Source organism: Bos javanicus, chromosome 15 (genome assembly GCF_032452875.1).
Source record: "Bos javanicus breed banteng chromosome 15, ARS-OSU_banteng_1.0, whole genome shotgun sequence".
In the NCBI taxonomy this organism is placed as follows: domain Eukaryota; kingdom Metazoa; phylum Chordata; class Mammalia; order Artiodactyla; family Bovidae; genus Bos; species Bos javanicus.
Genome location: NC_083882.1, coordinates 57,940,049 through 57,956,707, shown reverse-complemented (window position 1 = coordinate 57,956,707; position 16,659 = coordinate 57,940,049). Strand labels below are relative to the sequence as shown.

Below are 16,659 nucleotides of genomic sequence, written 5' to 3'. Positions count from 1 at the left end.
ATTTGACTATTAGACTAAGCCAAACATAATTGGGAAGGGAAGCTGCCAAGAAGCAATCAAATCCACTGCATTCCAAAATCAAGCCTATTGCAAATGCCTGATGGACCATCCTCATCTCAGCCCACATGGCTGTGAGACTCATGTGACTGTATTTCCAATTGGATGCCCCCTCCCCCGACCCCTAATCCATAGACCTGGATCCACAAGCTCTTCCAAATAAGAAAAAGTTGAACTCAACTATACCTGTTCTCAGATGTGCGTTAGGCCCCAAACCATGCAAAACTTACCAAGGCAGGAAAATGTAGGCTTTACTATTCAATGTCCTTTGCACAAGGAACCTTCGGTGCCTGTCACCACCCAGTTGGATCTGCCTCCAGTGTCCCTGTAGTGCTCTGACTTGTAAGCCTTTCTTTCTGCTCCTGGCAGCTCCACTGCTGCCCTGCCCCCAGACACAGTTGAGGCTTGCAAATGAGGAAGGATGGATGTCCCAATCTGAAGGTGTAACAACTCCTGAGGGGAGCTTGGAGGTGGAAAAAAAAAAAAAGTAAAGAGGTTTTATGGCTTAGAGGAGAAGCAGTTAGAAAGAGAAAATCCTTTAACTCCTACTAGTTCCTGAAGCCACAAAACCCCAGGACTCAGTGCAACTTACATTGCCTTTGTTAGAATCTTTCTAATACATGGAGGGCAGTTCTCAGGTTCTCACCTGTTTTATCTCTTGTTCCTGAGCTGGCAGCAGCAAGCGCAGGAGCTCCTTTACTCTTGTCCCACCTGTTCATGCAACAGCTTTATTGTTGCAACACTCACTTGGAGAAAAAATTATTGAGATGTATGTTCAATAGGGAGGGGCTACCAGCTCCTCACCTGAGCAGAGAGGAGATGGTATCTCTGTGTTCATAGAATCTTCCTTATGAGTCTCTTTGGAGGGAGCCTGACTAGTTTTCGGGGACTGGTAGGAAGATTGGGATGGGTCTCCCTGAGCCTGATGCCCTCCTTTCTCTGCAGCTTTGGCTGAAGTGAACTGCAGTGGCCAGAGAGTGTGGGGCTTTTCTGAAGGCACCTGGTTGCCCAGTGACTTGACTCTCAACACACAGCCCTTAGGGCAACAAAAGGGAAAGCCCAGGGTGGACAGCCTGCCAGGGACCCAGAGCCTGGAGGCCGGGCATTCAGATGGGTCTGAACAGTGCAAAGGGAGGGCTAGTGGGCGAGTCTCAAGTTCTAGTTCTTAACAGGGGCCCAGATTCTATTAAAAGCAAGTCTGCAGGTGGCAAGTAAAGTCCAGGAAAGAGACACATGCCCTCTGCCCTCCTCCCAGCAAACACCACTCTTCCCAGGAAGACACCCAAACAGCCTCAGCCCACAACTTGTTGATTCTTGCCCGAAGGACATCCACACCTGAGATACTCAGAGAGGCAGGAAATAAAGAGCTAACTAGAGACACAGAGAGGGAGAGAGAATGCAGATCCACTCTCTTTGGTCTCCTCTTTGGTTTCCTGCTGAGGACAACCCTTCCTTCCAGAGCTGCAGTGTCCCTTCCATTAATGATGCTCTGTGGACTCTTTCACAGTAAAGTCTAAACCATGTCATTTGTGGTCCCTTCTTTTGCTCTCCCAGGTCTCCAGATCGAATGACTGACATCCAGCATCCAGTGAAATTAAGGCAGGTTTTGTTTCCCATGTATGGGAGGAGGGTGTGTGGATGTGGGGGGCACTCAGCAATGTTGCCAGCACTTTAAACCCACAGTGACTGAGGTAATAGGCATGCCAGAAGCAATTAGTTAATTATACTTTAAACGTTTAGGGGGTGGTCCTAAGGTGGTGGAGGAATAAGACGGGGAGACCACTTTCTCCCACACAGATTCATCAAAAGAACATTTGAACGCTGAGTAAATTCCACAAAACAACTTCTGAATGCTGGCAGAGGACATCAGGCACCCAGAAAAGCAGCCCATTATCTTCAAAAGGAGGTAGGAAAAAATATAAAAGATAAAAAGAGAGACAAAAGAGGTAGGGACGGAGATCCATCCCGGGAAGGGAGTCTTCAAAAAGAGAGAAGTTTCCAAACACCAGGAAACACTCTCACTGGCGAGTCTGTGGTGAGCCTTGGAACCTCAGAGGGCAACATAACTGGGAGGAAAAATAAATAAATAATTAAAACCCACAGATTACGTGCCCATCAGTAACTCCGCAGCAGAGAAGCAGCACAGACGTCTGCATCTTCCACTAACAAGCAGGGGCTGGGCAGGGAGGCACGAGCAGCATTGCTTAGACTAAGAACTGGGCCTGAATGCCTCGAGGGTAATCTGAAGGAACTAACTTGAGATAGCAAACCAGACTGTGGGATAGCTACCCCCGAAAAGCCCTAACCTACCACACGGCCAGGCCTGCTCACAGAACAAAGGACTGACTAGAGCTACAAAAAAGAAAGAGAGTTCCAGAAAAACATCTCTTTCTGCTTTGTTGACCATGCCAAAGCCTTTGACTGTGTAGACCACAATAAACTGTGAAAAATTCTGAAAGAGATGGGAATACCAAACCACCTGACCTGCCTCTTGAGAAACCTTTATGCAGGTCAGGAAGCAACAGTTTGACATGGAACAACAGACTGGTTCCAAATAGGAAAAGGAGTACATCAAGGCTGTATATTGTCACCCTGCTTATTTAACTTCTATGCAGAGTACATCATGAAAAATGCTGGGCTGGAAGAAGCACAAGCTGGAATCAAGATTTCCGGGAGAAATATCAATAACCTCAGATATGCAGATGACACCACCCTTATGGCAGAAAGTGAAGAGGAACTAAAAAGCCTCTTGATGAAAGTGAAAGTGGACAGTGAGAAGGTTAGCTTAAAGCTCAACATTCAGAAAACAAAGATCATGGCATCTGGTCCCATCACTTCATGGGAAATAGATGGGGAAACAGTGGAAACAATGGCTGACTATATTTTTGGGCTCCAAAATCACTGCAGATGGGGACTGCAGCCATGAAATTAAAAGACGCTTACTCATTGGAAGGAAGGTTATGACCAACCTAGACAGTATATTGAAAAGCAGAGATATTACTTTGCCAACAAAGGTCCATCTAGTCAAGGCTATGGTTTTTCCAGTGGTCATGTATGGATGTGAGAGTTGGACTGTGAAGAAAGCTGAGTGTCAAAGAATTGATGCTTTTGAACTGTGGTGTTGGAGAAGACTCTTGAGAGTCCCTTGGACTGCAAGGAGATCCAACCAGTCCATTCTAAAGGAGATCAGTGTTGGGTGTTCTTTGGAAGGACTGATGCTGAAGCGGAAACTCCAATCCTTTGGCCACCTCATGTGAAGAGTTGATTCATTGGAAAAGACCCTGATGCTGGGAGGGATTGGGGGCAGGAGGAGAAGTGGACGACAGAGGATGAAATGGCTAAATGGCATCACCGACTCGATGGACATGAGTTTGAGTGAACTCTGGGAGTTGGTGATGGGCAGGGAGGCCTGGTGTGCTGTGACTCATGGGGTCACAGGGAGTCCGACACGACTGAGCAACTGGACTGAACTGAACTAAAGACACCTCCAGGCCCTCTCACAGAACAAAGGACTGACTAGAGCTATGCGAAAAGCCCTAACCTAAGACAGCACCAGGCCCGCTCACAGAAGAAAAGACTGACTAGAGCTAGCTGGCTGTGGACCAACCCATCCCCCACTGGAGACAGGCAGGCAAAAGCCACCAGAGCTGGAAGGAGGCAATCACAGCCCCAGAGAGGCATCATCTACCAAACTGCAAGCAGGCTTCGTTGCTAACCAAGACTTCTTGGGATTCTGGACGGTCAACATCCACCTGAGAAGGTGCCCTGGTCATACACCCAGAAAACCGAGCAGCAGGGACGGGGGAGGCAATAAGTTGCAGCGACTGCACTCACCAAACACCTGGTCATCTGAGCTGCTCAGACCTTGGAAGGGCACAAAATGCAGGCCCAACCAAATCTGTGCCTTTGTGGAGTACCCGAGTACCTGAACCTGAGTGGCTTAGACCTGGGAAGTGCATACAACCCAGGGCCAGCCTCAGACAGTTCCTGGCAGAGCAACCTAGAGCCTAAGCAGTGTAGACAGGGAAAGCACACACGCTGTGAGTGGGGGCAAACCCAGTGTGGCCGAGACACTGAAAGCACATGCCAGTGTTATTTGTTTGCAGTGTTCCTCCCTCCCCACAGCACAACTGAACTGCTGCTGCTGCTAAGTCTCTTCAGTAGTGTCCGACTCTCTGCGACCCCATAGACAGCAGCCCGCTAGGCTACCCCATCCCTGGGATTCTCCAGGCAAGAACACTGGAGTGGGGTGCCATTTCCTTCCCCAATGCGTGAAAGTGAAAAGTGAAAGTGAAGTCACTCAGTCGTGTCCGACTCTTAGCGACCCCATGGACTGCAGCCTACCAGACTCCTCCATCCATGGGATTTTCCAGGCAAGAGTACTGGAGTGGGACTGAACAAGTGAGCCTAAAAAAGTGTCCACCATCGTCCCCTTGTGTCAGGGTGGAAATTAGACACTGAAGAGACAGCAAACAGAAGAAGCCAAAACAGAGGGAACCACCTTGGAAGTGACAGATGGAGAAGTCTTGAGGCTACTGTAAGAATAATTCTGAAAACCAAAGGCAGGAGGCTTAAGTCCAAATCCTGAAAACATCAGAGAACTCCTGACTCCAGGGAACATTAATCAACAGCTCATCAAACACCTCTATACCTACACTGAAACCAAGCACCACTCAAGGGCCAACAAATTCCAGAGCAAGACATATCACACAAATTCTCCAGCAACACAGGAACATAGCCCTGAGCTTCAATATACAGGCTGCCCAAAGTCACTCCAAACCCATTGACATCTCATAACTCATTACTGGACACTTTATTGAACTCCAGAGATAAGAAATCCAGCTCCATCCACCAGAACACTGACACAAGCTTCCCTAACCAGGAAACCTTGACAAGCCACCCGTCCAAACCCACTCATAGTGAGGAAACTCCACAATAAAGAGAACTCCAAAAACTGCCAGAATACAGAAAGGCCACCCCAAACACAGCAATATAAACAAGATGAAGAGACAGAGGAATACCCAGCAGGTAAAGGAACAGGATAAATGCCTACCAAACCAAACAAGAGAGTAAGAGATAGCGAATCTACCTGATAAAGAATTCCAAATAATGATAGTGAAAATGATCCAAAATCTTGAAATCAAAATGGAATCACAGATAAATAGCCTGGAGACAAGAAGATCGAGAAGATGCAAGAAAGGTTTAACAAGGACCTAGAAGAAATAAAAAAGAGTCAATATATAATGAATAATGCAATAAAGTGCATTATAATGCACAATAAAGTGCACTTATAATGAAAAAATGCAAAAAAAATGAGATTAAAAACACTCTGGAGGGAACCAACAGTAGAATAATGGAGGCAGAAGATAGGGTAACTGAAGTAGAAGATAGAATGGTAGAAATAAATGAAACAAAGAGGAAAAAAGAAAAACGAATTAAAAGAAATGAGGACAATCTCAGAGACCTCTTGGACAATGTTAAATGCACCAACATTCGAATCATAAGAGTCCCAGAAGAAGAAGACAAAAAGAAAGACCATGAGAGAATACTTGAGGAGATAATAGTTGAAAACTTCCCTAAAATGGGGAAGGAAATAATCATCCAAGTCCAAGAAACCCAGAGAGTCCCAAACAGCATAAACCCAAGGCGAAACACCCCAAGACACATATTAATCAAATTAACAAAGATCAAACACAAAGAACAAATATTAACAGCAGCAAGGGAAAAACAACACACAACACACAAGGGAATTCCCATAAGGATAACAGCTGATCTTTCAATAGAAACTCTTCAGGCCAGGAGGGAATGGCAAGACATACTTAAAGTGATGAAAGAAAATAACCTACAGCCCAGATCACTGTGCTGTACAAGGATCTCATTCAAATATGAAAGAGAAATCAAAAGTTTTACAGACAAGCAAAAGCTCAGAGAATTCAGCACCACCAAACCAGCTCTCCAACAAATGCTAAAGGATCTTCTCTAGACAGGAAATACAAAAAAGGTGTATACACTTGAACCCAAAACAATAAAGTAAATGGCAACGGGATTATACTTATCAATAATTACCTTAAACATAAATGGGTTGAATGCCCCAACCAAAAGACAAAGACTGGCTGAATGGATACAAAAACAAGACCCCTATATATGTCTACAAGAGACCCACCTCAAAACAGGGGACACATACAGACTGAAAGTGAAGGGCTGGAAAAATATATTCCATGCAAATAGAGACCAAAAGAAAGCAGGAGTAGCAATACTCATATCAGATAAAATAGACTTTAAAAGGCTGCGAAAAGAAACAAAGAAGGACACTACATAATGATCAAAGGATCAATCCAAGAAGAAGAGATAACAATTATAAATATATATGCACTCAACATAGGAGCACCGCAATATGTAAGACAAACGCTAACAAGCATGAAACGGGAAATTAACAATAACACAATAATAGTGGGAGACTTTAATACCCCACTCACATCTATGGATAGATCAACTAAACAGAAAATTAACAAGGAAACACAAACTTTAAATGATACAGTAGACCAGTTAGACCTAATTGATATCTATAGGACATTTCACCCCAAAACAATGAATTTTACCTTTTTCTCAAGCGCACATAGAACCTTCTCCAGGATAGATCACATCCTGGGCCATAAATCTAGCCTTGGTAAATTCAAAAAAATTGAAATCATCCCAAGCATCTTTTCTGACCACAATGCAGTAAGATTAGATCTCAATTACAGGAGAAAAACTATTAAAAATTCCAGCGTATGGAGGCTGAACAACACGCTGCTGAATAACCAACAAATCACAGAAGAAATCAAAAAAGAAATCAAAATATGCATAGAAATAAATGAAAATGAAAACACAACAATCCCAAACCTGTGGGATACTGTAAAAGCAGTGCTAAGGGGAAAGCTCATAGCAATACAGGCATACCTCAAGAAACAAGAAAAAAGTCAAATATATAACCTGACTGTACACCTAAAGCAACTAGAAAAGGAAGAAATGAAGAACCCCAGGATTAGTAGAAGGAAAGAAACATTAAAAATTAGGGCAGAAATAAATGCAAAAGAAACAAAAGAGACCATAGCAAAAATCAACAAAGCCAAAAGCTGGTTCTTTGAAAGGATAAATAAAATTGACAAACCATTAGCCAGACTCATCAAGAAACAAAGGGAGAAAAATCAAATCAATAAAATTAGAAATGAAAATGGAGAGATCACAACAGACAACACAGAAATACAAAGGATCATAGGAGACTACTATCAACAATTATATGCTGATAAAATGGACAACGTGGAAGAAATGGACAAATTCTTAGAAAAGTACAACTTTCCAAAACTGAACCAGGAAGAATAGAAAATCTTAACAGACTCATCACAAGCACGGAAATTGAAACTGTAGTCAGAAATCTTCCAGCAAACAAAAGCCCAGGTCCAGATGGCTTCACAGCTGAATTCTACCACAAATTCAGAGAAGAGCTAACACCTATCCTGCTCAAACTCTTCCAGAAAATTGCAGAGGAAGGTAAACTTCCAAACTCATTCTATGAGGCCACCATCACCCTAATACCAAAACCTGACAAAGATGCCACCAAAAAAGAAAACTACAGGCCAATATCACTGATGAACATAGATGCAAAAATCCTTAACAAAATTCTAGCAATCAGAATCCAACAACACATTAAAAAGATCATACACCATGACCAAGTGGGCTTTATCCCAGGGATGCAAGGATTCTTCAATATCAGCAAATCAATCAATGTAATACATCAGATTAACAAATTGAAAAATAAAAGCCATATAATTATCTCAATAGATGCAGAGACAGCCTTTGACAAAATTCAACATCCTTTTATGATAAAAACTCTCCAGAAAGCAGGAATAGAAGGAATATACCTCAACATAATAAAAGCTATATATGACAAACCCACAGCAAACATTATCCTCAATGGTGAAAAATTGAAAGCATTTCCCCTAAAGTCAGGAACAAGACAAGGGTGCCCACTTTAACCACTACTATTCAACATAGTTTTGGAAGTTTTGGCCACAGCAATCAGAGCAGAAAAAGAAATAAAAGGAATCCGAATTGGAAAAGAAGAAGTAAATCTCTCACTGTTTGCAGATGACATGATCTTCTACATAGAAAACCCTAAAGACTCCACCAGAAAATTACTAGAGCTAATCAATGACTATAGTAAAGTTGCAGGTATAAAATCAACACACAGAAATCCCTTGCATTCCTATACACTAATAATAAGAAAACAGAAAGAGAAATTAAAGAAACAATTCCATTCACCATTGCAATGAAAAGAATAAAATACTTAGGAATATATCTACCTAAAGAAACTAAAGACCTATATATAGAAAACTATAAAACACTGGTGAAAGAAATCAAAGAGGACACTAATAGATGGAGAAATATACCATGTTCATGGATTGGAAGAATCAATATAGTGGAAATGAGTATACTACCCAAAGCAATCTATAGATTCAATGCAATCCCTATCAAGCTACCAATGTTATTTTTCACAGAGCTAGAACAAATAATTTCACAATTTGTATGGAAATACAAAAAACCTCGAATAGCCAAAGCAATCTTGAGAAGAAGAATGGAACTGGAGGAATCAACCTACCTGACTTCAGGCTCTACTACAAAGCCACAGTCATCAAGACAGTATGGTACTGGCACAAAGAAAGAAATATAGATCAATGGAACAAAATAGAAAGCCCAGAGATAAATCCACACACCTATGGACACCTTATCTTTGACAAAGGAGGCAAGAATATACAATGGAGAAAAGACAATTTCTTTAACAAGTGGTGCTGGGAAAACTGGTCAACCACTTGCAAAAGAATGAAACTAGAACACTTTCTAACACCATACACAAAAATAAACTCAAAATGGATTAAAGATCTAAACTTAAGACCAGAAAATATAAATCTGCTTAGGAGAACATAGGCAAAACACTCTCCAACATAAATCACAGCAGGATCCTCTATGACCCACCTCCCAGAATATTGGAAATAAAAGCAAAAATAAACAAATGGGACCTAATTAAAATTAAAAGCTTCCGCACAACAAAGGAAACTATAAGCAAGGTGAAAAGACAGCCTCCAGAATGGGAGAAAATAGTAGCAAATGAAGCAACTGACAAACAACTAATCTCAAAAATATACAAGCAACTCCTGAAGCTCAATTCCAGAAAAATAAACGACCCAAACAAAAAATGGGCCAAAGATCTAAATAGACATTTCTCCAAAGAAGACATACAGATGGCTAACAAACACATGAAAAGATGCTCAACATCACTCATTATCAGAGAAATGCAAATCAAAACCACAATGAGGTACCATTTCATGCCAGTCAGAATGGCTGCGATCCAAAAGTCTACAAGCAATAAATGTTGGAGAGGGTGTGGAGAAAAGGGAACCCTCTTACACTGTTGGTGGAAATGCAAACCAGTACAGCCACTATGGAGAACAATGTGGAGATTCCTTAAAAAACTGGAAATAGACCCAGCAATCCCACTGCTGGGCATATACACTGAGGAAACCAGAATTGAAAGAGACACGTGTACCCCAATGTTCATCGCAGCACTGTTTATAATAGCCAGGACATGGAAGCAACCTAGATCCATCAGCAGATGAATGGATAAGAAAGCTATGGTACATATACACAATGGAGTATTACTCAGCCATTAAAAAGAATACATTTGAATCAGTTCTAATGAGGTGGATGAAACTGGAACCTATTATGCAGAGTGAAGTAAGCCAGAAAGAAAAACACCAATACAGTATACTAATGCATATATATGGAATTTAGAAAGATGGTAACAATAACCCTGTATGTGAGACAGCAAAAGAGACACAGATGTATAGAACAGTCTTTTGGACTCTGTGGGAGAGGGCGAGGGTGGGATGATTTTGGAGAATGGCATTGAAACATGTATATTATTATATGTGAAATGAATTGCCAGTCCAGGATCAATGCATGATACAGGATGCTTGGGGCTGGTGCACTGGGATGACCCAGAGGAATGATATGGGGAGGGAGGTGGGAGGGGGGTTAGGATGGGAAACACGTGTACACCTGTGGCAGATTCATGTCGATGTATGACAAAACCAGTACAATATTGTAAGGTAATTAGCCTCCAATTAAAATAAATAAATTTATATAAAAAACAAACATTTAGAGGACATAATAGAAATACACTCCACTAACTTTAATTTCACACTTTGTGCTTTAGTTAACAGTTGCTGGAATAAATTTTGTGAATTCCGTTTTAGCTCTCAGAACGTAGTTTAAAAAAATATGCTGCATGAACATGGGTTCTAATAGAAGAGTAAAAAGAAACAAAACAATAATTAACAAACATGTTAATGCTTAAAGTTTAAAAACCTGCACATAAAGAATTAATTCCCACATTGAAAACAAATAACACAGTAACAAATTCTACTCTGGACTATGAGAAGCCTCTTTAAGAGTGAAATAAATACCAGTGGTTCCCTGAGGGCTCTCTCCTGTCAGAGTTAACCCTTCACAGCCTTAATTGGCTTTTGTATTTGGTCTCTCAGTGTACTATCCAGGAAGTAGCAAACAGGACTAATATTAAGGGTTTCAGATGGAAAAAAATGAGGCTGAAGAGGTTCATGAACTACAGAAGGTCACAAAACTTGCAAGAGGTGACGTCAGTACTGGAGCCAGAAATGTTTTCATTTTGCCCATGTGTTTTTTAAGCTTTAGACTGAAGAAAAGTTTATTTTAAAAGTTAATTCCCTGTTAAGTACAGATAATTGATCTTGTCAATGAGTTAGACATTAAAAACACATTGAAACTCAGTTTTTATTCTAAACAGAAATATAATGAATGATGCTTTCCTTTCAGTGAGCATGCATGAATGGAGGATGATCTGGGTTACATGAAAGACCTCTATGATGTTGTCGGATTTGATGAGATTGAGCAAGATCTAACTGAAAGATATGAAGATGGGTAGTGTTTCCAAAGGAGGAAGCCTTTGGAGCCTGGAGACTATAGTGGCAACATGCTTGTCTCATTTTTAGCATCTGGTGATGCTGGAGGTGGGGGATGGCTTGGGCTTAAGAAAATACTGTAAGTGGCAGGACCATTTAGCTTCAGCGAAATCTAGTACCTGTGGGAAGATTCTGCTGCTTATATCATTTCCAATTTTGTTTAAGGAAAAAAATAGCAGGATCTGTACAGGATACTTCCTACACAGTTGATTCTTTTTATTTAAATTTTAGTCATTTCATAAAGGTTTAAAAAAAACAAAATATAATGATATTAAAAAGGCTATATACATAAAGCCTTCTTTATATATATCTATAAAGAAGAAAACCAAAATGGATCATAATCCCATTGCCCTCATATTACTTAGAAAAATATGGAAATATAATAAAAAGCCTTCCTTCTCCTTCTTTTGAATTCCTTTTCCCAAAAGTAATTGCTGTTAATAATATTTTATTTTTAGTCCACACTGATTTACTACCCATATGTATAACCCAGTGGTATGCTGGTAAACATTGAACAACCAGCTCTGTGTGTCCACAAGTTTCTAATTCTCAGGTAAATAACAAAAGTGCTTTCATTATCTAAGATCAAGAGACCTGTGAACAAGGAGCAGGCCCAGCCAGAATCTACAAAAGGACTCAGCCGGTAAGTAGAAGGAACACTTTTATTGAGTAGGAAGCTGTTCTGAGTCCATCCTCAGCCATCGTAACAAATACTGTGATGAAAAATAAATATTGGTAATCATTTTGCAAGCTGAAATCAGTAACTCAGCTCTGAATTTTTAGTCACTTATTCTCCTAGAACTAATTTCCAATTAAATAAGTTATCCATAAACAGTCATTCTTAATCTTATGATGATTAATATCACCATTAATCTTAGAGAGCGGTGATAATATAACCAATTTGATCTTGAAAATAATTTGTTTTAAATATTTGATATTTAAACTATTATATATTCTCTTGTGAAACATAAGTTCCACCAGGGCTTTGGGAATTCTGTATTTAATATCAGTCTTAGGACAAACAGTAAAGGCTTCTATACTGTGCCCTTTCCCATGTTAGCAAGGTAATGCCCCAAATCCTCTAAGCTAGGCTTCAACCGTATGTAAACCAAGGACTTCCAGATGTTCAAGCTGGATTCAGAAAAGGCAGAGGAACCAGAGCTCAAATTGCCAACATCCACTAGATCATAGAAAAAGCAAGAGAATTCCAGAAGTTTCATTGGCTTCATTGTTTCATTGACTATGCTAAAGCCTTTGACTGTGTGGGTCACAACAAACTATGGAAAATTCTGAAAGAGATGGGAATACCAGACCACCTGACCTACCTCCTGAGAAATCCATATTCAGGTCAAGAAACAACAGTTAGAACTGGACATGGAACAACAGACTGGTTCCAAATAGGAAAAGGAGTATGTCAAGGCTGTATATTGTCACCCTGCTTATTTAAACTTATATGCAGAGTACATCATGAGAAACTGGGCTGGAGGAAGCACAAGCTGGAATTAAGATTGCCAAGAGAAATATCAATAACCTCAGATATGCAGATGACACCACCCTTATGGCAGAAAGTGAAGAACTAAAGAGTCTCTTGATAAAAGTGAAAGAGGAGAGTGAAAAAGTTGGCTTAAAGCTCAACATTTAGAAAACTAAGATTATGTCATCCGGTCACATCACTTCATGACAAATAGATGGGGAAACAGTGGTAACAGTGTCACACTTTATTTTTTTGGGCTCCAAAATCACAGCAGATGGTGATTGTAGCCATGAAATTAAAAGACGCTTACTCCTTGGAGGAAAAGTTACGACCAACCTAAATAGAATATGGAAAAGCAGAGACATCACGTTGTCAGCAAAGGTCTGTCTAGTCAACTATGGTTTTTCCAGTGGTCATGTATGGATGTGAGAGTTGGACTATAAAGAAAGCTGAGTGCCGAAGTATTGATGCTTTTGAACTGTGGTGTTGGAGAAGACTCTTGAGAATCCCTTGGACAGCAAGAAAATCCAACCTATCCATCCAAAAGAAAATCAGTTCTGAATATTCATTGGAAGGACTGATGCTAAAGCTGAAATTCCAATACTTTGGGCACCTGATGCGAAGAGCTGACTCATTTGAAATGACCCTGATGCTGGGAAAGATTGAGGGCAGGAGGAGAAGGGGACTACAGAGGATGAGATGGTTGTATGGCATCACTGACTCAATGGACATGGGTTTTGGTGTACTCCGGGAGTTGGTGATGACAGGGAGGCCTGGTGTGCTGTGGTTCATGAGGTCGCAGCGAGTCGGAGATGACTGAGCGACTGAACTGAACTGAACTGAACTGAAATGATCCCATCATGGCCAAGTTCAAACTGCCAATGCAACATTACTAAATATGAATTTGGGAAGAGATGCATACATTTGGCTCCCCTGAGCTGTTAACAGCTGGATCTAGCACAATATTATTTATGTAATAGGGAAGAAGAAATCTGATTTCGTATTAGATGTGTTCCTTTGACTTTAACCCTTGTGCTTTGTGGCCTGTGCTTAGTCATGCTGGTTTTGCACCTTTTGTAAAAGAATGTTGCTTATAACTTGAAATAAACCAAATAGCCTACTCTTGGGTTTATGATAATTAAGTGTCCACTCATATAGAGAAAAAAGTTGCAGAACAGAAAACAGCATTTGTTTTGTTGGAGTTTTATAGGAGCATCAGACCTGACCTACATGAACAGCTGCACGAACAAAGGATTGTGACACCAAGAAGTTTGCAACAACAAACTGTGCCTCTGTTCTCACCTTGCCTTTAAAAGCACTTTGCTGAAACCCTTTGAGGAGTTCAGGATTTTTTTTAAGGCACGAACCACCTGGTCTTCTTGAATGGTCCTACAATAAAACTTTCTCTGCTCCAGACTCCAACTTTGGGCTTTTTTGGCCTCATTGTGCATCGGCCATACAAACTTGTGTTAGGTCACATTTATATTTTAAATATTTAGCCATATGGTATAGGAGCCTCAGTTTGTACTCCCGTTCTTGGACCCTCCCCCTCAAACATTTATGATGCACCCTAGTGCATAAAATAGTGCTGGCATGCAGAAAACCTTAATAAACACCTCCTGGAAAAGAGGGTTTATAGGTACATGACTTTAGATAAGCCATTTATCTATAAATTCATCTGTACTTTATAGAATTCTTGACCAAATGACACAATTCATGTAAAAACATCTAACATGGTTCTTGGCACCTTAGATACAATCAATAAATGGCATTGAAAGAATGAGTAATAGACTTTCAATAAATTTTCATATTTTTTTATTATCATATTTGGAAAAATTCATGTTTTTTAGTTTAAGCTGTTCTTAGGTGTTTGTAATTTTCTACAGTTGTCTCTGGATCAAGACAATTGCCCATTTCTTTGAGGATATTTCTTGGAGAATCCTTTGTGATAAGACATCTCATTTTCATACAGTTCCCAAGGGAACAGTGCTCACACAATGTTACTCATTTTAGAAAGTTTGGTAAAATTCCATTTGGCTACAAGTCTGTTATCTGAGCCTCAGGGAGGAAAGGCTGTGTTTTATGCTTTTACTTTGCTCTCAGCTGTATTTTGTAAACTGGGGTAGTGAAAAGAAAAAGGACTTTGAATTAATAACTAAGATTTAGTCATTGTATATGTTATGCTCAATGAGGAATTAAAGATGAACACAAAAAATAAGAAAGTGTAAAAGATTCAGCAGTGGCATTCTCCCTCTCATTTGCTTGGCTAATTGAATAAAGCTTAATGATTAGTAATCATTTCTGTGAGCATAGTCCATTGACTGATTATTGATATACTTAGTTAAAGCATTGTTTTTTCTCAATCATTCCAATTAGCAGATATTTTACTTTTCATGAGGGTGTTTTCTTCCTCCCAAAGTATTTCACTTTTGCTCCCGTATGCTCAATGAGCCATTTGTTCTCCCTTCAATATTTTTTTCACCATTAGCTATGTTTTATTTCTTTTTTTTTTTTAGGTGCAATTTTTCTTTATTTTCTTTTTTTTTTTAGCCATGTTTTCTTTTCACAATGCCACAAATAACTTATTGTTTTACCTCCCAATTTCTATGAAAAAGTTGAGAGAGCTCTGTTTCCATACATTCAAAACTCTGAGAAAGAAATCACTTGTAAAATTTTTGTCTGAGAACCTTCCTTTATACTATCAAAAACCCACAGTTCTTTCTGCAAAAGATCTCCAAAAAGGGATAACCTAGGATCATATCACAAAGTATTGAAAACTCTTCTGAACAGATGGCTGAATGGAAATGCAGATTGATCCATATGCCCATGAACCTAAAGACAGGGCTCAGGAAAATCATCAGTAAAGGTACAAGTATAATTGCAATTGGGAAGAACCTTAGACATCTTCTGATTTAAAATCTTATTTTATAGATGGTGAATCTGGAATATTTTCAAAGGAAAGAAAAACCAGGTATCATTAAGGTGATATCATCTACGTGTCCACTCTAGAGATTTTCATTCCAGTATTAGTGAGGATTGGTTGAATTATGGTGCATAAATAAATAACTGCAAAAGCTAAATGGCTTAAAGCAACTGAGGGGGTATTTCTTACACATATGACATGTCCATTTTTTGTGGGCAGTGGGATCTGCTCAATGAGCTTGAGAATCAAAACTGAACTTGGGGGTTTAGACTGATGAAGTCTCTACAGCCTGGTACATCACCAGATGCTGTGACAGAGTAAGCATTGCTAATTATGCCTGGAAGTTAAAGACTCCCATCTGTAAGTGTCACAAATCACCCCCATTCATTTCATTAGTTAAGCAAGTCAATCATCACACATCCTTTCAAGGAGGCAGATAACTGCAATCCAATCATGTTATTGGGAGGATGAAACTGGAGGTATCTTTGAACTGTCTGAATGTCTGGAAATCCTTATTACTCCTACAGTCACTGACAATTTTCAAATGTGTGAACTCATAGACACAGATAGTAAACATAAAATATACTAAGGCATAGTAAGTCCTTAACAATAAAATGTTTTGAGAATGTAATTATAGGAAATTCATTCTAGGAAACTGGCAAGGAACTGAGTGGCTGAAACAGTTCTTCCAACTCTTACCTGTCTGAATTAGTAAGACCCAAGCAGTTGTAGGATGCGTGTGTGTGTGTGTGTGTGTGTGTGTGTTAGTCACTCAGTTGTGTCTGACTCTTTGTGGCCACCATAGACTGTAACCCGCCAGGCTCCTCTGTCCATGGAATTCTCCAGGCAAGAATATTGGAGTGGGTTGCCATTCCCTTCTCCAGGGGTTATTTCTGACCCAGGGATCGAACCTGGGTCTCCTGCATTGTAGGCAGATTCTTTACCATCTGAGCTACCAGGGAAGCCCCTAGTTGCAGGATAAATGATATCAAGATATCTAAGGAAAGGGTCAGTTGGAAGGTGAGGAAATATTGAAACATAGGAATTAGAAGAAGAAAGCTGCCATCACCCCTCTAGCACCAACCACATAAGGATTTGGCAGTGACGATGGATGCCTTAGTGTCGGATAGAATATATCCAAAAATATTTGAGACCCACGAATAGTTCTC

At 40.1% G+C, this 16,659-nt stretch overlaps 1 protein-coding gene across 2 annotated transcripts in view; it reads right to left on the bottom strand.

Moving 5' to 3' along the window:
• The window catches only part of BBOX1 (gamma-butyrobetaine hydroxylase 1), a 76,984-nt gene extending 76,568 nt beyond the window's left edge, over positions 1 to 416 (bottom strand). Inside the window, exon 1 of one of the 2 annotated variants that reach the window (XM_061380977.1) lies at positions 288 to 416. The gene's annotated coding sequence lies outside the window, so the exon portion shown is untranslated. The remainder of the gene's footprint in view (positions 1 to 287) is intronic. The other variant, XM_061380978.1, reaches the window with a different exon arrangement.
• Positions 417 to 16,659: the final 16,243 nt, after the last annotated feature.